The sequence below is a fragment of the Oncorhynchus nerka genome, linkage group LG12, assembly GCF_034236695.1.
Source record: "Oncorhynchus nerka isolate Pitt River linkage group LG12, Oner_Uvic_2.0, whole genome shotgun sequence".
NCBI lineage: Eukaryota > Metazoa > Chordata > Actinopteri > Salmoniformes > Salmonidae > Oncorhynchus > Oncorhynchus nerka.
In genome coordinates, this window is record NC_088407.1 from 66,942,430 (window position 1) to 66,967,864 (window position 25,435).

Genomic DNA, 25,435 nt, shown 5'->3' on the forward strand with positions numbered 1-25,435 from the left:
TTTCCCTGTTTGACCGTAAGGTTTTATGGCTATTACGACACCTCCACTGTGGGGCTCTATAAAGACTGGATGGACCTATTCATCCTGAGTGACAGGGAATTCTCTTTTCAGGTATAGACCTGAAGATGGGCTTTAGGCCTGAATAAAGGGGTTTAGCTCTGTTGGGTTTTCAGGTCTGGCTGTAGTAATTTACCTGTAGCAGGAGGGATGAAGGTCTCAATCGCCAGGATCTGAGCTGTGTCCTCCATCAGGATGTTGTCATATTGAAAACAGAAGATAAGAAGTGTAACTGTCGAGTTGCCTCTGACTGTCGAGTTGCCTCTGACTGTCGAGTTGCCTCTGACTGTCGAGTTGCCTCTGACTCGATTCATTCTGGATCAAAAAGGGAGTTAGTGGGGGTGGCAGGGGGCGTATCTGCATTTTAAATAACATTTTAGAGGCCCCACCTCCTACACCAGCAGGTACTTGGAACAGTCCAGTCCGCTCATCAACAGCTCAAAGGCACAGAACTCCTGATTGGGGGACGGGACCAACCACCCACACACACACACACCAGTAAGATGACTGCTCAGAGGTCTGGGGTTAGGTTTAGAGGTTAAATTGTCAGCATGGACAGGTAGTGACAACTGGTTCTAAGGGCTGCACCACAGTGAGCAAATGTTTGTCATTAGATGATACATGATGGAAGACAATCATCCTTGGACGTAAAAGTGAAGAGTAGTATAATTAAGCAATAAGGCCCGAGTGGGTGCCTCAGAGGCAGGCTGGGTGAGAATTTAAAGGGTATGGGTTATTGTTCAATAGAAGCTTAGTGAGCAGCGAAGCACTTCACAACAGATTCCCTTCCAAGGCCTGGTCTGAATAGGAAAAGCACGATTGGGGGCGTTTTCCTGAAAGAAAAAGCGGAGCCTTTGAGTGCACTAGAGAATACTCATATTCGATGCTTTACTATTTTAACATTAATATTAAACCCAATCAAAACATGCAATATTAAATTAGCTCTAGTTTTAATGCCTGTGGTTCCTCAGCGGTTGAAGGGTGAAATGAAGCCGGATTTCTTCCCTCCCTGGGCAGATTCACTCAGACTGAAAGGAGCGAAAGAGTGGAGGAAAAAAATAGGAAAAAACGGCATAGGGATGGATGTCGAGCAATCCAAGTGGTCGATGTCTGTACATGCTGAGTTCATTCAGGGAAACTGACCGTGTGCGTGTGTATGCGTGGGTTCGTGCGTATGATGGCATCGTCTGCTTAGATGGCATCTCATAAACACAACCTTAATCTTTAAACAGTCCTTGTAGGCAACAGACACCGAGGCGGATCACTTTCCTTCTCCTGTGATTCTAGAGGGAGAGTCTAACATCTCTGAGCGGGGGGAGACAGACATATCTCTGCAGCACCATAATGGAAGAGGCTGAGCTGAGGTAACACAGTAAAGTGCTCCAGTCTGATGTGATGCAGCCAGTGATACGGGGGATGCCAGATAAATCAAGACCACACATGTTAGGATATTACCTCCATTCAATAACTTCTTGATTGCTTCTACAAGGCCTTCGTATGGCTCCCATAAATCTCTAATGTTATTGTTATCTCTATATAAAGACTGGATGCAACCAGGAGGGGCTGAATACGAGTGTGCTTATATGTCAGCGTTTCCGTTAGCCGGTAATAGCCTGCTTTTGGCCGCTAAAAAATGTAAAAGCTGATAAATAAAATCACAGCCGGCCAATTGTCCTGGAGAATAAGAAAAAATACCATTGCGAAATAATGCTTTTAAGCCTATTCGTTAATGGAAATACCAATCGATGTAAATACATTTGACTGGTCATGCTCATCGGTCTATTGGTTAATTTGCATAATTATGTTGAATTAAATTAGAAAATGTACACTTTATTCATTATGCATCTAATTTATTACATGCTTATAGCATATAGAAACAGAGCCATTGAGTGGAAAATCTGCCAGACAGTGTGAGAGCTGCTGCTACAGCATCTCAAACAGAAAATGTATAGGCAACGGAAGGCAGGCCTCATCAGCACATCACACACCACTTTGCAATGAGCTGGAGGCAGTATGCATTTTGAAAACATATACTTGTGATTGTTTTGATCACCAGTACTGGAATATGTTCCGGTCAGCCTCAGGGAACAACATTGACTTATTCGCTGACTCGGTGAGTACGTTTATTAAGAAGATGTTGTACCCACTGTGACTGTTAAAACTTACATTAACCAGAAACCGTGGATGGATGGTGCTATTCGTGCAAATCTGAAAGCGCGATCCACCGTATATAACCATGGAAAGAGGTCTGGGAATATGTCTGAATATAAACAGTGTAGCTATTCCCGCCCAAAGGCAATCAAACAAGCGAAATGCCAGTACAGGGACCAGGTGGAGTCGCAATTCCACGGCTCAGACACAAGATTTATGTGGCAGGGTCTACAGGAAATCACGGACTACAAAAATAAATCCAGCCATGTCACGGACACCAACGTCACGCATCCAGACAAACTAAGCAGCTTCTTTGCCCGCTTTGAGGATAATACACTGCCACCATCACGGCTCGCTAATAAGGACTGCGCACCCCCCCTTCTCCGTAGCTGACGTGAGTAAAACATTTAAACATGTTAACCCTCGCAATGCTGCTGGAACAGAAGGCATCCCTAGCCACGTCCTCAAAGCATGTGCAGACCAGCTGTCTGGTGTGTTTACGGACATATTCAATTGCTCCCTATCCCAGTCTGTTGTCCCCACATGCTTCAAGATGGCTACCATTGTTCCTATACCCAAGAAGGCAAAGATAACTGACCTAAATGACTACAGTTGCACTCACTTCTGTCATCATGAAGTGCTTTGAGAGACCCCCACTGTACCTGCCACCCTAGACCCACTTCAGTTTGCATACCGCCCCAACAGGTCCACAGACAACACAATCACCATCACACTGCCCTATACCATCTGGACAAAAGGAAGACCTATGTAAGAATGCTGTTCATTGACTACAGCTCAGCATTCAACGCCATAGTACCATCCGAGCTCATCATCAAGCTGGAGGCCCTGGGTCTCAACCCCGCCCTGTGCAATTGGGTACTGGACTTTGACGGGCCGCCCCCAGGTGGTGAAGGTAGGAAACAACATCTCCACTTCGCTGACGCTCAACACTGGGGCCCCACAAAGGTTCATGCTCAGCCCCCTCCTGTATTCCCTGCTCACTCACGACTGCATGGCCATGCAAGCCTCCAACTCAATCATCAAGTTTGCAGATGACAACAGTAGTGAGCTTGATTACCAACAATGACAAAACAGTCTACAGGGAGGAGTTGAGGGCACTCGGAGTGCGGTGTCAGGAAAACAATCTCTCTCTCAACGTCAACAAAACAAAGGAGATGATCGTGGACTTCAGGAAACAGCAGAGGGAGCACTCCTATATCCACATCGAAGGGACATCAGTGGAGAAGGTGGAAAGTTTTAAGTTCTTCGGTGTACACATCATTGACGAACTGAAATGGTCCACATACACAGACAATGTGGTGAAGGCGGCGCAACAGCGCCTCTTCAAACTCAGGAGGCTGAAAAAATTTGGCTTGTCACCCAAAACCCTGACAAACTTTTACAGATGCACATTCAAGAGCATCCTGTCGGGGTGCATCACCGCCTGGTACGGTAGCTGCACCGCCCTCAACCGCAAGGCTCTCCAGAGGGTGGTGAGGTCTGCATAACGCATCACCGGCGACAAACTATCTGCCCTCCATGACACCTACAGCACCTGATGTCACAGGAAGGCCAAAAAGATCATCAAGGACATCAACCACCCGAGCCACTGCCTGTTCACACCGTTACCATCCAGAAGGCAAGGTCAGTACAGGTGCATCAAAGCTGGGACCGAGAGACTGAAAAACAGCTTCTATCTCAAGGCCATCAGACTGCTAAACAGCAATCACTAACTCCGAGAGGCTGCTGCCTACATTGAGAACCAATCACTGGCCACTTTAATAAATGGATCACTAGTCACTTTATACAATGCACTCTAAATAATGTGACTTTAATAATGTTTACATATCTTACATTACTCATGTCACATGTATATACTGTACTTTATACCATCTATTGCACCAAGACTATGCGCTCGGCCATCGCTCATCCATATACTTACATGTACATATTCTCATTCACCCCTTTAGATTTGTGTGTATTAGGTAGTTGATGGGGAACTGTTCGATTACTTGTTAGATATTACTGCACTGTCGGAATTAGAAGCACAAGTACTTCGCTACACTTGCATTAACATCTGCTAAGCATGTGTATGTGACAAAACACATTTGATTTGATTTACTTAATTGTTTGAAACCTGAATGTTTACTACATATTATGAGGTATGTCTTATGAGGCATAGCCTAGCCAAAATTAGACCATTACCGTGGAGGCAATTATTTTATATAAAAATTATTTAATTGTCCAGTAGCCAAAGGCATAATCCTAGTCATATTAGCAACCCATGCTAGATGTTGCATATTATATTTCCCGTCTTTTAAAAAGATGTACCCCTTTTTTCTCCCGAATTTCGTCAAATCCAATTACGATCTTGTTTCATCACTGCAACTCCTCAACGGGCCTGGGAGAGGCTGTCAGGTTCTTAATAGAGAGAGTAAAAAACGAACGGACGACTACGAAAAGCTCCAACCAAGTTTATTCACCCACTGGGTCAAACAGCTGCAAAGACAAAGACATAATTACACAAGCACATATATTTATACCTTCCTCCTAATGCTGAGTCTCCTCCTTACACATCTGGACAGCCAATACATCTCTGTTCTAGACAGGACTTTAGTGATGCCTGTTCTCTCTCACTTTATCTTACACCTCCCCAACTCACGGCTGTCCTATTGACTTGAACCAGACTGTCGCCCTTCTCCTCTCCATAGAATAGCTGATATCTAACAATAACATGTTCTGACAGAATGTAAACTTTCTCACTCAGTAGATTTCAATTCCCTCAGTTCTGATGATGAATAAGGATATTTCATATTTCAAGTTAAGAACTCAGTACCCATCAAGGCGAAGGTCGAGTCATGCGTTCTCCAAACATGACCCGCCAAACCGCGCTCCTTAACACCCGCCCACATTTTTAAAAGTGTTTAATTTTTTTTATTTTAACCCTTTTTCGTGGTATCCAATTGTTTTTAGTAGCTACTATCTTGTCTCATCTCTACAACTCCCGTACGGGCTCGGGAGAGACGAAGGTTGAAAGTCATGCGTCCTCCAATACACAACCCAACCAAGCCGCACTGCTTCTTAACACAGCGTGCAATCCAACCCGGAAGCCAGCCGCACATGTTCTTTAATATGAATTAGCATAATCTAAATGTGATTTCTGTCATTCTGAGCTCAGTGGGTGGACACCCAGATCAGGTTACGTACCCAATGCATATGGGTCCGGTAAATTTCTCAAATGTCCGGTAAATTATGTGTAGGGTATGTATGTGTAGGGAGTGCAGGGTGAGTGAAAGGCCCTATAACCTTCCATCCGCATGTGGGGAGACAGACAGCAGGTCCTGTGTCACTGACAATGGGGTCATGGGAGGAGGGGGAGGGGGCACGGGGTGACATGTCACCAAATCACCATGTAATTCCAACCAATGTCTCACAGAACACACTCAAACAGAGGGAATGAGTGAGTGAGTGAGTGAGTGAGTGAGTGAGTGAGTGAGTGAGTGAGTGAGTGAGTGAGTGAGTGAGTGAGTGAGTGAGTGAGTGAGTGAGTGAGTGAGTGAGTGAGTGAGTGAGTGAGTGAAAGAGAGATTTAACAAAGAGGGTGGAAAAGAATGAAAAGGAAGAAACTCACTATATCCCCATCATATTACAAACTCCTAATATCACAACAGAAACACACAAAAAACTGTTGAAATGTGATGCAGTGCGATGTCACAGTGGCTACTTCTCCAGTAGGAGTGGGAGAGAGAGTCAGAATCTAAACAATCACGTGAGCCTGGGCAGACCTGTCATGGCATCAGTTGTGGAAAGAGAATCACGTGTGTTCAGCGTTCCAACTCCCACTTCACCACACACACAAAGATGGCTAACGACCCGTGAGCAACATCCGAACTGCTGACATGTGTGTGTGTGTGTGTGTGTGTGTGACATAATTAACCTCTGACTGGGATGAATATGGTATGTGTGTGTGTTTGTTCAAGAGCCTGTTTGTTTGTGACATGTTTATCTCTGACAGAGTGAGGATCTTCATGGTGTATGTCCCTTTAGCTAGGTAAACATGTGATGTGATGTGTGTGTGTGTGTGTGTGTGTGTGGCCTGCCTCCAGCTGGGTAAATCTCTTCTTGATGTGTTGGTAGCAACCCTCAGCGAAGTCCATGTCTTCATCATAGGAGCGACCGTGGAACACAGGCTGGGGGACGTTGGAGAAGTACTTGTGGAAGGGGAAGTGTGTGGCCATGGCTTCGGCCTTCACCCTGCTTAGACCTGACCTTGGAAATGTACTCTTCCCAGTGAGACATCACCTGCAGCGGGGAGAGAGAGGACAGCAGCAGACAGCCCCCCTGGATGTTACAGGTCTGGCTCTTTTTGGTATGCCGCACACGTGCATTCTCACTCAAAGACAAACACAGTTGCGTCACATACAAAGTAGGACTGGATGATATATTTAATTAATTTGTTTTAGCTCGATATTCCAAATGCATTAAACAATTATATAAGATATTGAACTTGATTTAAACATCTGAACAAGTTGACAGGCTAGCATGCCAGCAGCATACCACCCTGCATACCACTGCTGGCTTGCTTCTGAAGCTAAGCAGGGTTGGTCCTGGTCAGTTCCTGGATGGGAGACCAGATGCTGCTGGAAGTGGGGTTGGAGGGCCAGAAGGCAATCTTTCCTCTGGTCTAAAAAAAAATGTCCCCATGGCAATGATTGGGGACACCACCCTATGTAGGGTGCTGTCTTTCGGATGGGACATTAAATGGGTGTCCTGACTCTCTGAGGTCATTAAAGATCCCATGGCACTTATTGTAAGAGTAGGGGTGTTAACCTCAGTGTCCTGGCTAAATTCCCATTCTGGCCCTTAAACCATCACAGTCACCAAATAATCCCCAGTTTACAATTGGCTCATTCATCCACCTCCTCTCCCCTGTAACTATTCTCCACTATTCAACTGTTCTACCTTGTAAGCTAGCAAATAGATCCAAGTTGGCTAAACAAAGATATTTGTAAAGTGTTGATATTTTGGTTCAGTATACACTGAGATGCAATAAAATCAAATTAATTACTTAAAAATCATACAATGTGATTTTCTGGATTTTTGTTTTAGATTCCATCTCTCACAGTTGAAGTGTACCTATGATAAAAATTACAGACCTCTACATGCTTTGTAAGTAGGAAAACCTGCAAAATCGGCATTGTATCAAATACTTGTTCTCCCCACTGCATATGCACACACACACACACACACACACAACATTAGGAACACCTTCCTAATATTGAGTTGCACCCCTCCTCCTTTTGCCCTCAGAACAGCCTCAATTGGTCAGGACATGGACTCTACAAGGTGTCGAAAGCCTTCCACAGGGATGCTGGCCCATATTGACTCCAATGCTTCCCACAGTTGTGTCAAGTTGCCTGGATGTCCTTTGGGTTGTGGACCATTTTTGATACACAGGGGAAACTGTTGAGCATGAAAAACCCAACAGCGGTGCAATTCTTGACATCTACTACCATACCCCGTTCAAAGGCACTCAAATCTTGTCTTGCTCATTCACCCTGAGAATGGCATACATACACAATACATGTCTCAAGGCTTAAAAATCCTTATTTAACCGGTCTCCTCCCCTTCATCTACATTGATTGAAGTGAATTTAACAAGTGACACAATAAGGGATCATTGCTTTCACCTGGATTCACCTTGTCAGTCTATGTCATGGAAAGAGCAGGTTTCCTTAATGTTTTGTACACTGATGTGTAGATAGATGTCCTAGCCTACCTCTTTCAGGTAATACATTCAATGCAGTATTAGTCTTATATTTAGCTAATGAATGATGGGTTATGCATTAGCCTCTACTTGTAGCCTCTGTCTCTTGCGCAATACAGACTTGCGCTCCACTGGCCTCTCTCCTTAAATATCTTTCCATAGCTCGTGTAGTCCCATGAAAAGAAATACTAGAATAGCATGCTCTACATTTTTGTTGTTTCTTATACTAATAGATCATTCAGAAGAGGGATGCAAGCTCTTGTGTGCAGCATGTTAAATGCAGCATGTTAAATACAGCAGCCAATTGAACTCACAGGGAGTTTGAAAGAGAACTCGATGGCGGTAGGCTATGGCAGTTATTTGTTCATAACCATTCAATATCCGTGAAGAGAAATGACAGCCGTCTGCATCTTATTCTAGTCCTATATTATTCAAGCATGTCATTACAATGATGAACATGAGGACAACTAAACTGATTTCATTTAAACTCAAATTCGCAAGTCTATAATTGTAACTTTGTAGGCCGCATGTCCTGCACTAGCATCACGTTCTTTCCCAGCTTCATGGTTTGAATGAGGTGTGTAATTCCAGTCCATATAATACAGTATAATACAATAAAGGACAGTAATACAGTCCATACAAAAAGATTAGCCTACTGGAGCTAGTTTAATTTATTTACCCAAGAGAGCATAGCTACATCTATGGGCTTTTATGTTTTCTGTCGTGTGTAATGTGCGGTAGCTTATATATGATAGGCTATGTATTGGATAACGGCGCAATCATTTGGGCTTTTTTGGGCTTGGGCTCGGGCTCATTAAAGGTCTTTAATGTAGGGCTCATAAAATGTCTTTAATGTATAGGTCATCAGGCTCAGGTAGCATCAGGCTTGAATTTTAATGACGATCAAAGCTCTTACCAAATACAGACATATTTATATATGTTTTAAACTGAACATTTGTCAAATACAATATTCAACCCTACTCTCCCCTTTACACCCCACTGCCAGCTTCCCTCTTCTGTATCCCCTCTACACCCTACTGCCAGTTTCCCCCTTCTGTATCCCCTCTACACCCTACTGCCAGCTTCCCCCTTCTGTATCCCCTCTACACCCTACTGCCAGCTTCCCCCTTCTGTATCCCCTCTACACCCTACTGCCAGCCTCTCTGCTGTGTCTTCCAGTCTCCTCTCACTGACAGGATGCCGCCTCAGTGAGATATCCACTCCACTCTTCTTGATTTTAGATCTGGGCTATTTTATGAGCTCTCTCAGGTCCTCTTAAGATGACAGTTGCCTTGGGTTGTCTCCTCTTTGTTAAAAAGGCTCTGTTGTTTATTCTGGGCCTTTCTGCTGATGCATGCTGCCACAATCGAGATGCATCCTGTCGGGCTGTATCACCGCCTGGTACGGCAACTGCTCCGCCCACAACCGTAAGGCTCTCCAGAGGGTAGTGAGGTCTGCACAACGCATCACCGGGGGCAAACTACCTGCCCTCCAGGCCACCTACACCACCCGATGTCACAGGAAGGCCAAAAAGATCATCACGGTCATCAACCACCTTGAGCCACTGCCTGTTCACCCCGCTATCATCCAGAAGGCGAGGTCAGTACCGGTGCATCAAAGCTGGGACCGAGGGACTAAAAAAACAGTTTCTATCTCAAGGCCATCAGACTGTTAAACATCCATCCCTAAAATTGAGTGGCTGCTGCCAACATACTGACTCAAATCTCTAGCCACTAGCTCTCACTAGTCACTTTAAACAATGCCACTTTATATCATGTTTACATACCCTACATTACTCATCTCATATGTATATACTGTACTCTATACCATCTACTGCATCTTGCCTATGCCGCACGGCCATCGCGCATCCATATATTTATATGTACATATTCTTATTCATTCCTTTTTCCTTTACACTTGTGTGTAAAAGGTAGTTGTTGTGAAATTGTTAGGTTACTTGTTAGATATTACTGCATGGTCGGAACTAGAAGCACAAGCATTTCACTACACTAGCATTAACATCTGCATGTGACCAATAACATTTGACTTGATCCAGAACTGTCTGTTGTGGCATTTCTTTTGGTAATTAGGTGACAGAAATAAATGGAGGATATGGTATAATATTTTGGTATTTGCCATCGAAGAGGATTTGAAGCGGAAGGAAGATACTGACACTTATTGCACTGGGATGAGATCGGCAGCATCATTTTTATTTTAGTGACACATTTTATTACCAACTTTTGCAGGTCGGGATATCAGCAATGACTAATTCATCTGGAAAAGGCCTTACCTTTAGTCTAATGTCACACACATTCACATCTATTATCCCCAAACACCCCCCCACCCCCTCCTGTACTGACCTGGTAGAGGTGTCTGTCGGTCTCACAGGTGGAGGTCCAGACTCTCTTGCAGACTGCCCACCTCTCTGAGCAGCTCCAGCCTCCTGGTCAGTACGTCGTTCACACGCCCATATCAGAACACACCATATACCACATCCATCCATAGTTTACCTTGAGAAAGCAAACAGTATCAGGTCCATTTCAGTCAGTTGAATTGGACCATAGAAGAGTGGTTATATTCCTGGAACTCATTCCAACAACCAACCATTCTCTCATCGTACCCGGAGGCCTGGTACAGTATCAAACTAGTAACAACCACCCTATACAAACACTGTTATGCCATATTCCTACGATGATAATAGCCTCAACCTTCCCTGAACATTGCCTGCCTGTCCATAGCCAGATAAGATCAGTGTCGTGATCTGAGGGTCATATCAAGTCATTCCGAGGAGAAATGTTAATGTTGCGAGGAGAACTGAAGCCTAAACCTGTGACATCACAGTCTAGGGAAATAGTTTCAAACCCTTCATGCACAAATCAGTATCAGCTGCAAGCAACAAGCCAGTAGGCTTGAAGTGAATAATCAAATGTAAAGTTTAAGAACCCAAACTCAAAGCTGGCTATTAATAGTTTTGGTTGCTGAGACGATGGAAGCTAATAGCCAGAAGGACCAAATTGCAGTCTTCTCTAATACATGTAATAACATTGACAAGGTATAACAGGAATTGGAGCTGCATTGGTCAATATAAAGTTGTCAGTTTCAATGGCTTAAAATATTCACATACAAAAAAATATTTAATTTCCATAGTTTTAAACAAGACATAAGTTACCTACACTTGTTACAATGTTTGATATTGAATAAATACAAAGCTCACAAATTACATTGTCAAACAAAGAGTGTAAAATAAACACAATAGTTTGCTTTTCAAAAAAAAGAGACAAAAATACAGAAATCCGAGCCATCTTTTGTCTAGTCAGGCATCCCTGTGTGCCACCACATTTAACATTTACATTTAAGTCATTTAGCAGACGCTCTTATCCAGAGCGACTTACAAATTGGTGCTTTCACCTTATGACATCCAGTGGAACAGCCACTTTACAATAGTGCATCTAAGTCTTTTAAGGGGGGTGAGAAGGATTACTTTATCCTATCCTAGGTATTCCTTAAAGAGGTGGGGTTTCAGGTGTCTCCGGAAGGTGGTGATTGACTCCGCTGTCCTGGCGTCGTGGGGGAGTTTGTTCCACCATTGGGGGGCCAGAAAGACGATTTGTGGGTGGCAGTGGCACCTGGCCATGCTATCATCCATGTCACCCAGACACTGTTGTGCTGTGTGCGCGTGTCAGAGTGAAACTTTAACTCTTAAATAGATCTCTTGCTAAGCCTCACAGCAGATGATTCGTAAACAGAACTACACCTGTTGATGACGATCAAATTAAAAAGTGGTGAACTTGTTTCCCTCATCACAAAAGCAGCCCTCTGCTCTCCCGTCCCAGGAGACTGCCAAAGAGACAGAGACAGAACTGACCCATTTAGTCATAAAGTGCTTTCAACTTCCACAAAAGCGCTCTATATTCCTCTGTCCTTCATATACACAGTATTTCAATATCTAATTAAGGGGGAGGTTTATATAATTTTTTATTTATTTATTAAAAGGCAATGTATATTAATGTCACTGTAAACTACCCTTGGTTGACCATTGAGAAAAGATAATAATTGTTCATCCTATTGCCTATACAGTACAGTGTTAATTACTTTCCCCAGGTTTCTCCTTCCTCGTCATTGGACCGGAAGGAAGGAAGAAAGGGGTGAATGTTGATTCAGTCAGCGTGCATGTTGTAGACAGCCTCTCGTCCTGGTACTGTAGCTAGCTTTAGCTGATCTGCAGAATGCAATTGTGCTATTCCAGAGCCGTCACATCCACTCCTCATACTTCAAACTCACGCCATTCTCACTGGCTCTGCTCTACGCAACAAGGGCCTGTGTTCCGTCGGCACGAAACAGGAGAAAACTGGTCTGTTTTTAAACAGAAGATGACCATATCTGAATCCTTCAGTGAGCTAAGCGTAGGTAGGGCCAGAATCAAGGTTTTTACAGCAATATCTGCCCATTTAATCAACACAACTGAATCTACCCATGTACTGTATATTTTGTATCACTAGGCCTATTTGTTGTGGTTTCCATTGACATTCTTTGAGCTAAGATGGTTACCAGTGGCTAAAGAATACGTATCTGAAGACTCCTGCTCTGACGTATGGCCTGAGGCTATTCATACTGATATAATCTCTCATTGACAGACTTCATAAATGGTACCATAGATGCGGTATGCGTGAGATAACGGGCAGCATTAGCTCCGGTTCTTGGGTTTTTCCATCACTGGTTATATGCACAAATCATGATTTTGCACGTATCTTTAGAATTGCGGATGGGAGGGGAAATTTGTCCCATAGACCGCAAAGAGAAAGTGTGGAGTTCTTCGTTACGGTTCCGATCCTCGTTCTCTCTCTTCTCTTAACACTTATGGACCAAGAACTTAATCAAGCATCTGACCACTTACGCAAGCCTTTAGTTCTGTTTTAACTGAGATTTGTACTTATATAGCCTGGGTCTCAAAGCTATAGTTAGTTATTCTGACAGCAAGATCAGAGCTAGTGAAAACGGCTGCTGCATGAGCACTGAATAAATATTTAATGAAGTTGGAACTATTTTAGACCAAGGGGTCTATTTTGGTCTTTAACGCAGACTGACAATAATAAATAACACATTTGAGGTGGTTCATAAAGTCATGAAAAAAATAGCACAAGTTATATTATATAACTCTACATATTTTTAACATATCATTCCAAAATCATGGGCAATAAAATTTGGAGTTAGTCCCCCTTTGCTGCTATAACAGCCTCCACTCCTCTGGAAAGGCTTACCCCTAGATGTTGGAACTTTGCTGCTATAACAGCCTCCACTCCTCTGGAAAGGCTTACCCCTAGATGTTGGAACTTTGCTGCTATAACAGCCTCCACTCCTCTGGAAAGGCTTACCCCTCCCTAGATGTTGGAACTTTGCTGCTATAACAGCCTCCACTCCTCTGGAAAGGCTTACCACTAGATGTTGGAACTTTGTTGCGGGGACTTGCCTCCATTCAGCACCAACAGCATTAGTGAGGTCGGGCAAAGATGTTGGGTGATTATGCCTGGCTTGCAGTCGGCGTTCCAATTCAAAGATTTCCCTTCACTGGAACTAAGGGGCCTAGCCCGAACCATGAAAAACAGCACCAGACCATTATTACTCATCCACCAAACTTTACAGTTGGCACTATGCATTGGGGCAGGTAGTGTTATCCTGGCATCTGCCAAACACAGATTTGTCCGTCGGACTACGAAATGGTGAAAAATGATTCATCACTCCAGAGAACGCGTTTCCACTACTTCAGAGTCCAATGGCGGCGAGCTTCATACCACTCCAGCCGACGCCTGTCATTGCGCATGGCGATCTTAGGCTTGTGCGCAGCTGCTTGGCCATGGAAACCCATTTCATGAACCTCCCAACGTACAGTTCTTGTGCTGACGTTGCTTCCAGAGGCATTTTGGAACTCGGTAGTGAGTGTTGCAACCGAGGACAATATTTGTGCTACGTGCATCAGCACCCGGCGGTCACATTCTGTGAGCTTGCTACCACTTCCCGGCTGAGCCGTCGTTGCTCCTAGACGTTTTCACTTCACAATATCATCACTTACAGTTGACCGTGGCAGCTCTAGCGAGGCAGAAATTTGACGCACTGACTTGTTGGTGGCATCATATTACGGTGCCACAATGAAAGTCATGAGATCTTCAGTAAGGCCATTCTACTGCCAATGTTTGGCTACAGAGTTATACACCTGTCAGCGACAGAAGTGGCTGAAATAGCCGAACCCACTAATTTGAAGGGGTTTCCACATACCTTTGTATATACAGTTCCAGTCAAAGGTTTCGGACATACCTAGTCATTCAAGGGTTTTTCTTTGTTTTACTATTTTCTACAAGACATCAGAACTATGAAATAAAACATGGAATAATGCAGTAACCAAAAAAGTGTAAGAATATATTTTAGATTTTTCAAAGTAGCCACCCTTTGCCTTAATGACAACTTTGCACACTCTTGGTATTCTCTCAACCTGCTTCTCCTGGAATGCTTTTCCAAAAGCCTTGAAGGAGTTCCCACATATGCTGAGCACTTGTTGGCTGCTTTTCCTTCACTCTGCGGTCCAACTCATCCCAAACCATCTCAATTGGGTTGAGATCGGGTGATTGTAGAGGCCAGATCATCTGATAAAGCATACTCCTTCTTGGTCAAATAGCGTTACACAGCCTGGAGGTGTGTTGGGTAAAACAAATGATAGTTCCACTAAGCGCAAACCAGATGGGATGGTGTATTGCTGCGAATGCTGTGGTAGCCATGCTGGTTAAGTGTGATTGAATTCTAAATAAATCACAGACAGTGTCACCAGCAATTAATGCTGGAGAGATCATTGGGTCTAGTTAAGGCTGTAGGAGTCATTGGGTCTAGTTAAGGCTGTGGGGGTCATTGGGTCTAGTTAAGGCTGTGGGGGTCATTGGGTCTAGTTAAGGCTGTAGGGGTCATTGGGTCTAGTTAAGGCTGTGGGGGTCATTGGGTCTAGTTAAGGCTGTAGGAGTCATTGGGTCTAGTTAAGGCTGTAGGGGTCATTGGGTCTAGTTAAGGCTGTAGGAGTCATTGGGTCTAGTTAAGGCTGTAGGGGTCATTGGGTCTAGTTAAGGCTGTAGGGGTCATTGGGTCTAGTTAAGGCTGTAGGGGTCATTGGGTCTAGTTAAGGCTGTAGGGGTCATTGGGTCTAGTTAAGGCTGTAGGGGTCATTGGGTCTAGTTAAGGCTGTAGGGGTCATTGGGTCTAGTTAAGGCTGTCGGGGTCATTTGGTCTAGTTAAGGCTGTCGGGGTCATTGGGTCTAGTTAAGGCTGTCGGGGTCATTGGGTCTAGTTAAGGCTGTGGGGGTCATTGGGTCTAGTTAAGGCTGTAGGGGTCATTGGGTCTAGTTAACGCTGTGGGAGTCATTGGGTCTAGTTAAGGCTGTGGGGGTCATTGGGTCTAGTTAAGGCTGTAGGGGTCATTGGGTCTAGTTAACGCTGTGGGAGTCATTGGGTCTGGTTAAGGCTGTAGGGGTCATTGGGTCTAGTTAAGGCTGTAGGGGTCATTGGGTCTAGTTAAGGCTGTCGGGGTCATTGGGTCTAGTTAAGGCTGTCGGGGTCATTGGGTCTAGTTAAGGCTGTCGGGGTCATTGAGTCTAGGTAAGGCTGTAGGGGTCATTGGGTCTAGTTAAGGCTGTAGGGGTCATTGGGTCTAGTTAAGGCTGTCGGGGTCATTGGGTCTAGTTAAGGCTGTCGGGGTCATTGGGTCTAGTTAAGGCTGTCGGGGTCATTGGGTCTAGTTAAGGCTGTCGGGGTCATTGGGTCTAGTTAAGGCTGTCGGGGTCATTGGGTCTAGTTAAGGCTGTCGGGGTCATTGGGTCTAGTTAAGGCTGTGGGGGTCATTGGGTCTAGTTAAGGCTGTAGGGGTCATTGGGTCTAGTTAAGGCTGTAGGGGTCATTGAGTCTAGTTAAGGCTGTAGGGGTCATTGGGTCTAGTTAAGGCTGTAGGGGTCATTGGGTCTAGTTAAAGCTGTGGGAGTCATTGGGTCTGGTTAAGGCTGTGGGAGTCATTGGGTCTAGTTAAGGCTGAGGGGTCATTGGGTCTAGTTAAGGCTGTGGGAGTCATTGGGTCTAGTTAAGGCTGTAGGGGTCATTGGGTCTAGTTAACGCTGTGGGAGTCATTGGGTCTGGTTAAGGCTGTGGGAGTCATTGGGTCTAGTTAAGGCTGAGGGGTCATTGGGTCTAGTTAAGGCTGAGGGGTCATTGGGTCTAGTTAAGGCTGTAGGGGTCATTGGGTCTAGTTAAGGCTGTAGGGGTCATTGGGTGTGGTCTAGAAAAAACAACACTACACAAGTTGGAAAGACTCAAACCATTTTGACTCAGACTCAAACCAGTGCTTTTCCAGGGCAGAAGTTGCTCACAGACTAGTGGAGGCTAAAACTTGGAATGGAGTTTACTTGATGGTATATTCATTTAGCCACGTCACACCTCAGGTAAGTCTCAAAAGCCAGTCCACTTTATACACTACAAACCCAAACACAGAATAACACAAGCTCAAGACTAGCTCAAGACGATAGGAGAAGCCTGGGACTGGGAGGCTGCCTTGGCTGCTAACGATTGTCCCGACACATGCCAGTGAGTTGTTTGTGTGTGTGTGTAGAGTTGTTTTACGACTGTGCTGATAGCCATGCTGCCATATTTACTCCCCAGCAGTCACCCAATAAATAACAGACAGATCCCTCTGCCAGCTACGAGTCACCAGGCCAGGAATGAGCTTCATCAAAGCAAGGCAGCTGTGTGTGTGTTAGTGAATGTGTGTGTTTCTGTGGATGAGAGGCTGTGTGTTTGCGAGGCAGTTGTATGTGTGTGTGTGTGTGTGTGTGTGCTCGCGCTCCATCGTCACCATTTAATTTAGTGGAGGGGCTTTCAGGGCAGTAATTCACTAAGAGGGCCTGACTGAGATCTGCAGGAGTGAGGAGGAATGGAATGCTAAATAACTTCACATTACTAGTGTCTGAGGGAAGGTCCTAGCCAGTCCCCTGCGTCAGAAAGAGTAGTTACAAATCCTCAGCTCTTCAAGAAGCCAGGGCCAATAATACACCTGTCATAGGTAGCCAACAACCCACTCTGGGCTATGAGTGATTGAAAAGCACAGTATAACTAACGAGCCAATGGATAGGAGACTTCAGCTGTGGCTCAAACTTTTAATGCTGTCCGTCTAGTGCCTTGGTTTACTCAAGTGGCTAGATATGAGTAGTCAAAAAACATTAAACGTTTTTTTTACCAGACAAGATGTTTGATCTTGACCACATCTTAAATTATGAAAATCAATATCGTCAATGGTTCTATGGCCAGTATGAGTTCAGTTTATTGTATTAGTATAAAAATGTAAGTAGCAGACAAGAGATAAACAAACATAAGACAGTAAATGTTCTTACCATAGTGGGTTCAGGCTGCATCCCAGCATGGATGGCCTCAATCTGAGTTGGTGTAAACTGGATGGTATTTCTGTTCAAACAAACAAAGTTATCACTCATGGTTAGAGAATTTTAAGGAACATGTTGAAAGCTTGAGAAGCAAAACAAGAGCTGTTTTCAACAATATTTCGATATTTTGACTCCAAGTATCAATCTGTATTTGTTCATTTATATATATATATATATATATATATATATAAGAGGCTGTCTATATATATGGGAAATAAAACACTGAAGCTAAGTGATCAGGGCTGGTAGGAAACAACATGTCTACAGGCAGACACAAGGCTAGAGGGGGGGTTCACAGGTCAAGGTATAGCAGGTTTGGACAGATGGTCTGGATCGACAGACTTCATGGAGACATACAGTGGGGCAAAAAAGTATTTAGTCAGCCACCAATTGTGCAAGTTCTCCCACTTAAAAAGATGAGAGAGGCCTGTAATTTTCATCATAGGTACACTTCAACTGTGACAGACGAAATGAGGGAAAAAAAATCTGGAAAATCACATTGTATGATTTTTAATGAATTTATTTGCAAATTATGGTGGAAAATAAGTATTTGGTCACCTACAAACAAGCAAGATTTATGGCTCTCACAGACCTGTAATTCTTCTTTAAGAGGCTCCTCTGTCCTCCACTCGTTACCTGTATTAATGGCACCTGTTTGAACTTGTTATCAGTATAAAAGACACCTGTCCACAACCTCAAACAGTCACACTCCAAACTCCACTATGGCCAAGACCCAAGAGCTGTCAAAGGACACCAGAAACAAAATTGAAGACCTGCACCAGGCTGGGAAGACTGTATCTGCAATAGGTAAGCAGCTTGGTTTGAAGAAATCAACTGTGGGAGCAATTATTAGGAAATGGAAGACATACAAGACCACTGATAATCTCCCTCGATCTGGGGCTCCACGCAAGATCTCACCCCGTGGGGTCAAAATGATCACAAGAACGATGAGCAAAAATCCCAGAACCACACGGGGGGACCTAGTGAATGACCTGCAGAGAGCTGGGACCAAAGTAACAAAGCCTACCATCAGCAAGGGCATTGAGGATGAAACGTGGCTGGGTCTTTCAGCATGACAATGATCCCAAACACACTGCCCGGGCAACAAAGGAGTGGCTTCGTCAGAAGCATTAAGGTCCTGGAGTGGCCTAGCCAGTCTCAAGATCTCAACCCCATAGAAAACCTTTAGAGGGAGTTGAAAGTCCGTGTTGCCCAGCAACATAAACAAAACATCACTGCTCTAGAGGAGATCTGCATGGAGGAATGGGCCAAAATACCAGCAACAGTGTGTGAAAACCTTGTGAAGACTTACAGAAAACGTTTGACCTCTGTCATTGCCAACAAAGGGTATATAACAAAGTATTGAGATAAACTTTTGTTATTGACCAAATTCATATTTTCCACCATAATTTGCAAACAAATTCATTAAAAATCCTACAATATGATTTTCTGGATTTCTTTTTCCCATTTTGTCATTCATAGTTGAAGTGTACCTATGACGAAATTACAGGCTTCTCTCATCTTTTTAAGTGGGAGAACTTGCACAATTGGTGGCTGACTAAATACTTTTTTGCCCCACTGTATGTATATATACAGTGCCTTGCGAAAGTATTCGGCCCCCTTGAACTTTGCAACCTTTTGCCACATTTCAGGCTTCAAACATAAAGATATAAAACTGTATTTTTTTGTGAAGAATCAACAACAAGTGGGACACAATCATGAAGTGGAACGACATTTATTGGATATTTCAAACTTTTTTAACAAATCAAAAACTGAAAAATTGGGCGTGCAAAATTATTCAGCCCCCTTAAATTAATACTTCGTAGCGCCACCTTTTGCTGTGATTACAGCTGTAAGTCGCTTGGGGTATGTCTCTATCAGTTTTGCACATCGAGAGACTGAATTTTTTTCCCATTCCTCCTTGCAAAACAGCTCGAGCTCAGTGAGGTTGGATGGAGAGCTTTTGTGAACAGCAGTTTTCAGTTCTTTCCACAGATTCTCGATTGGATTCAGGTCTGGACTTTGACTTGGCCATTCTAACACCTGGATATGTTTATTTTTGAACCATTCCATTGTAGATTTTGCTTTATGTTTTGGATCATTGCCTTGTTGGAAGACAAATCTCCGTCCCAGTCTCAGGTCTTTTGCAGACTCCATCAGGTTTTCTTCCAGAATGGTCCTGTATTTGGCTCCATCCATCTTCCCATAAATTTTAACCATCTTCCCTGTCCCTGCTGAAGAAAAGCAGGCCCAAACCATGATGCTGCCACCACCATGTTTGACAGTGGGGATGGTGTGTTCAGGGTAATGAGCTGTGTTGCTTTTACGCCAAACATAACGTTTTGCATTGTTGGCAAAAAGTTCCATTTTGGTTTCATCTGACCAGAGCACCTTCTTCCACATGTTTGGCGTGTCTCCCAGGTGGCTTGTAGCAAACTTTAAACAACACTTTTTATGGATATCTTTAAGAAATGGCTTTCTTCTTGCCACTCTTCCATAAAGGCCAGATTTGTGCAATATACGACTGATTGTTGTCCTATGGACAGAGTCTCCCACCTCAGCTGTAGATCTCTGCAGTTCATCCAGAGTGATCATGGGCCTCTTGGCTGCATCTCTGATCAGTCTTCTCCTTGTATGAGCTGAAAGTTTAGAGGGACGGCCAGGTCTTGGTAGATTTGCAGTGATCTGATACTCCTTCCATTTCAATATTATCGCTTGCACAGTGCTCCTTGGGATGATTAAAGTTTGGGAAATCTTTTTGTATCCAAATCCGGCTTTAAACTTCTTCACAACAGTATCTCGGACCTGCCTGGTGTGTTCCTTGTTCTTCATGATGCTCTCTGCGCTTTTAACGGACCTCTGAGACTATCACAGTGCAGGTGCATTTATACGGAGACTTGATTACACACAGGTGGATTGTATTTATCATCATTAGTCATTTAGGTCAACATTGGATCATTCAGAGATCCTCACTGAACTTCTGGAGAGAGTTTGCTGCACTGAAAGTAAAGGGGCTGAATAATTTTGCACGCCCAATTTTTCAGTTTTTGATTTGTTAAAAAAGTTTGAAATATCCAATAAATGTCGTTCCACTTCATGATTGTGTCCCACTTGTTGTTGATTCTTCACAAAAAAATACAGTTTTATATCTTTATGTTTGAAGCCTGAAATGTGGCAAAAGGTTGCAAAGTTCAAGGGGGCCGAATACTTTCGCAAGGCACTGTATATATATCTAGTGGAAGCCCTAGGACCTGCAATCTGGGAGGTAATTGATTTCATATTAAAAATGACAGCCATAGGAATCAATGGTGGGCTGAACATTTTTAGAAACTTTAGAGTGTTTTCTATCCAATACTACAAGCATATGCATATCCTAGCTTCTGGGCCTGAGTAACAGGCAGTTTACTTTGGGCACCTCAGACACGCAAACTTCTGAATACTGCCCCCTAGTCTTAAGAAGTTTTAATGTACCAAAATCTGATCAAATGTGAAAAGAGGGACTTGCCTACATGTCAATCACATTTTAATGAGTGTTGAACTATGTGATATCCTTCCTGTGTGTCAAATTCTTGAGCAACATCTTCCTTTTCATTTAATTTTGTGAAATGTAAAACAAAACATATTTCTTCAAGCATTGATGTAATTTTGAAATGACAGTAAGGAGCTTGTGTTAGGACTGCACAATATGGGCAAAACATCTAATTGTGTGTTTACTGCCATTGTGATTTGCAATATTTTCAAACCACTTGGGTGATCTGTGGAAAAATAGAAATTGAATGATTATTCTAATGATATAGTTGAAATACAGTGTTTGGCATACCAACAGATTAAAAAGCCAGGGAGGAGTTTGTTGTGACAGGGTAGGAACCAAAATGTTGGTCTGTGTTTCCCGGGGCACAACAGCTAGAATTAAATAGGTGTTATATTAGGACAACAACTTTAGAATATGCTTAGTTATTCCTCTCTGATTCAGAACATGCCATAGTACAAACATGATATATACAGTGCATTCGGAAAGTATTCAGACCCCTTGACTTTTTCCACATTTTGTTACGTTACAGCCTTATTTTAAAATCGATTAAATTGTTTTCCCCCCCCTCATCAACCTACACAGTTTGCTAGCCAGATTTGCCCTCTCAGTTAGCTAGTTAGCATTAGTGGCTAATGCAAACATTCTTGGACATGTGCAGCTTGCTAAGACTAACACGCATTTTACAGATAGCAAGATAAAATAATAGTATAATAAAGAAAACATTGATTTATATTAGGAAGCAAAGTGGAAAGTAGAATCGTTCTTGTTTACAGTTGACTGTACATGTATTGTATGCAGAGTGAATTTACAGTGATAACCGCTGCCATGCTTGAATGAGTGACAGGGGGCGGGACTTGGTGTGCGTGGGGAAGCAGCCTGTAGGAGAAAGGCAGAGAGACGCCACGAGGAGTAAACTATGAAAACGGACGTTACACGTGTTTTAAAATATCGTAAAAATATGGATCTCTTGCGATATGGATATTTCCCATAGAGCAAATGTACAAAACATTAGGAAAACCTGTTTTTTCCATGACAGACTGACAAGGTGAAAGCTTTGATCCCTCACTGATGTAACCTGTTAAATCCACTTCAACCAGTGTAGATGAAGGGGAGGAGACAGGTTAAAGACAGATTTTTAAGCCTTGAGACAATTGAGACATGGATTGTGTGTGTGCCATTCAGAGGGTGAATGGGCAAAACAAAAGATTGAAGTGCCTTTGAGCGGGGTATGGTAGTAGGTGCCAGGTGCACTGGTTTGAGTGTGTCAAGAACGCTGCGGGGGTTTTTCCATTCTCAACAGTTTCCCGTGTGTATCAAGAATGGTCTACCAACCAAGGGACATCCAGCCAACATGAAGCAATGGAGTCAGCCTTGTGGAACTTGTAGAGTCCACGCCCTGATGAATTGAGGCTGTTCTGAAAGCAAAAAACAGAAAGTGTTCCTAATGTTTTGTACACTCAACGCAATTCCAATGTACATTCAATAAATTGTGCAGCCCTAGCTTGTTTGCACATGAAATCGACGGCAAGGGTCTGAAATTACACTCAACATGTAAAACACACATTCTTTCAAGCTCTTTAAAGGGGTTAAAACACTTGAGAAACAAAAAATAAAACCAAGATAGTTAGTGGCTACATTTAAATTGGATTGTAGTACACTATGGTAAAGATTGCAAAGGCAAAAATTGTACCTCTTCATTTCCAGCAGGAATAGGATAGTAGATAAGTGTATTCAACAAAAATATGACACGATTGTTAATTTTAAAGGTTTAATATTTGAAGCTATTGATTTTAGTCCTCATTCAATTATTTTTTAAAGCATTTTTTAAGAACTACTTACACCGACTGTACAAGACATTAGGAACACCTGCCCTGACAGACTGACCAGGTGAATGCTATGATCCCTTATTGATGTCACCTGTTAAATCCACTTCAAATCAGTGTAGATGAAGGGGAGGAGACCGTTTTTTTTGAAGGATTTTCAAGCCTTGAGACATGGATTGTACGTGTATGCCATTCAGAGAGTGAATGTGCAAAACAAAATATTGTTGTCAAAGTGCCTTTGAACAGGTTATGGTAGTAGGTGCCAGCAAAACAGCTGGGTTTTTCACACTTAACAGTTTCCCGTTGAGATCAAGAATGGTTCACCTCCCAAAAGGACATCCAGCCAACTTGACACATCTGCGGGAAGCATGGGCCAGCACCCCTTTGGAATGCTTATAACACCTTGTAGTCTATGCCCCGACGAATTGAGGCTTTTCTGAGGGCAAAAGGGGGTGCAATTCAATATTAGTAAGGGGTTTTACATACTCCGTGTATATAATTTCTCGGTATCTACAGTCAGCCAGTGTTATATGGTTTGGGGGGAATGCAAAGCAGAATCTGTTATGCTAAGTTTCCACAAGAGATCTACATAGAATGTTGGGGGTGATGAAACAACGGAAGTGCAGTCATGAAGCACGCAAAGTGGGCGGGGGGACCGTTGGGCGATGCGAGCATGGGTGAGGGACTTGAACAGGGAAGGACCAAAGTTGGAATAAGCTGAACTTAATTCAATACTCTGCGACATCATGTTGTGATTGACCAAATTGAAGCACACTATAGTTTTCAGCCCCTACTGGATTGGCTGTTGATACACTTCCGGTGCCGACAGAGATGGCCGCCTCGCTTCGCGTTCTCAGGAAACTATGCAGTATTTTGTTTTTTTAAATGTATTATTTCTTACACTGGTACCCCAGGAAATCTTAAGTTTTATTACATACAGCCGGGAGGAACTATTGGATATAAGAGCAATGTCAACTCACCAACATTTCGACCAGGAATACGACTTTCCTGAAGCGGATCCTCTGTTTGGTCCACCACCCAGGACAATGGATCGGATCCCAGCAGGCGACCCAAAACAACGGCGCCGCAGAAGGGGTCTTTGGGTCATGCTCCGTAGACGGGCATATCGCGCAGCGCTCCTGAGCATACTACTCGCCAAGGTCGAGTCTCGTGACAACAAGGTAGACGAAATCCGAGCAAGGGTTGCCTTCCAGAAAGACATCGGAGATTGTAACATTCTTTGTTTCATGGAAACATGGCTCACTCGGGATACGTTATCAGAGTCAGTACAGCCACCTGGTTCTTCACGCATCGCGGCAACAGAAACAAACATTTCTCTGGTAAGAAGGGCGGGGGTGTATGCCTTATGATTAACGAGACGTGGTGTGTTCATAACAACATACAGGAACTCAAGTCCTTTGTTCATCTGACCTAGAATTCCTTACAATCAAATGCCGACCGCATTACCTACCAAGAGAATTCTCTTCGATTATAATCAGAGTCGTGTATATCCCACCATAAGCAGACACATCGACGGCCCTGAAAGAACTTCATTGGACTCTATGTAAACTGGAAACCACATATCCTGAGGATGCATTTATTGTAGCTGGGGATTTTAACAAGGCTAATCTGAAAACAAGGATCCCTAAATGTTATCAGCATATCGAATGCACGACCCGGACTGGCAAAACTTTGGATCATTGTTATTCTAACTTCTGCAATGCATACAAAGCCCTCCCACACCCTCCTTTCGGAAAATCTGACCACGACTCCATTCTGTTGCTCCCAGCCTATAGACAGAAACTAAAACAGGAAACGCCCGTGCTCAGGTCTGTTCAGCGCTGGTCCGACCAATCGGATTCCCTGTTTCAAGATTGCTTCGATCATGTGGACTGGGATCTGTTCCGCATAGCGTCGGACAATAACATTGATGAATACGCTGATTCGGTGAGCGAGTTTATTAGCAAGTGCATCAGTGATGTTGTACCCACAGCGACTATTAAAACCTTCCAACCAGAAAGCTTGGATTGATGGCAGCATTCACGCAAAACTGAAAGCGCGAACCACTGCTTTTAAATCAGGGCAAGGCGACCGGGAACAGGACCGAATACAAACAGTGTAGCTATACCCTCAGCAAAGTAGAGTCACAAATCAACGGCTCAGACAAGAGAGTTATGTTGCAGGGTCTAAAGTCAATCAGGGATTACAAAAAGAAAACCAGCCCCATCGCGGATCACAAAGTTTTGCTCACAGACAAACTAAACAACTTCTTTACTCGCTTTGAGGACAATACAGTGCCACCAACACGGTCCGCTACCAAAACATGCAGGCTCTCCTTCACTGCAGCCAACGTGAGTAAAACATTTAAACGTGTTAACCCTCGCAAGGCTGCCGGCCCCAGGCAGCATCCCTAGAGTCCTCAGAGCATGCACACACCAGCTGGCTGGTGTGTTTATGGACATATTCAATCAATCCTTATCCCATTCTGCTGTTCCCACATGCTTCAAGATGGCCACCATTGTTCCTGTTCCCAAGAAAGCTAAGGTAACTAAGCTAAATGACTATCGCCTTGTAGCAGTCACTTCAGTCATCACAAAGTGCTTTTAGAGACAAGTCAAGGACCATATCACCTCCACCCTACCTGACAC

At 43.7% G+C, this 25,435-nt stretch overlaps 1 pseudogene; it reads right to left on the reverse strand.

Annotated features, from left to right (window-relative positions):
* The window catches only part of LOC115138817 (RNA helicase aquarius-like), an 83,912-nt pseudogene that overhangs the window by 33,621 nt on the left and 24,856 nt on the right, over positions 1-25,435 (reverse strand).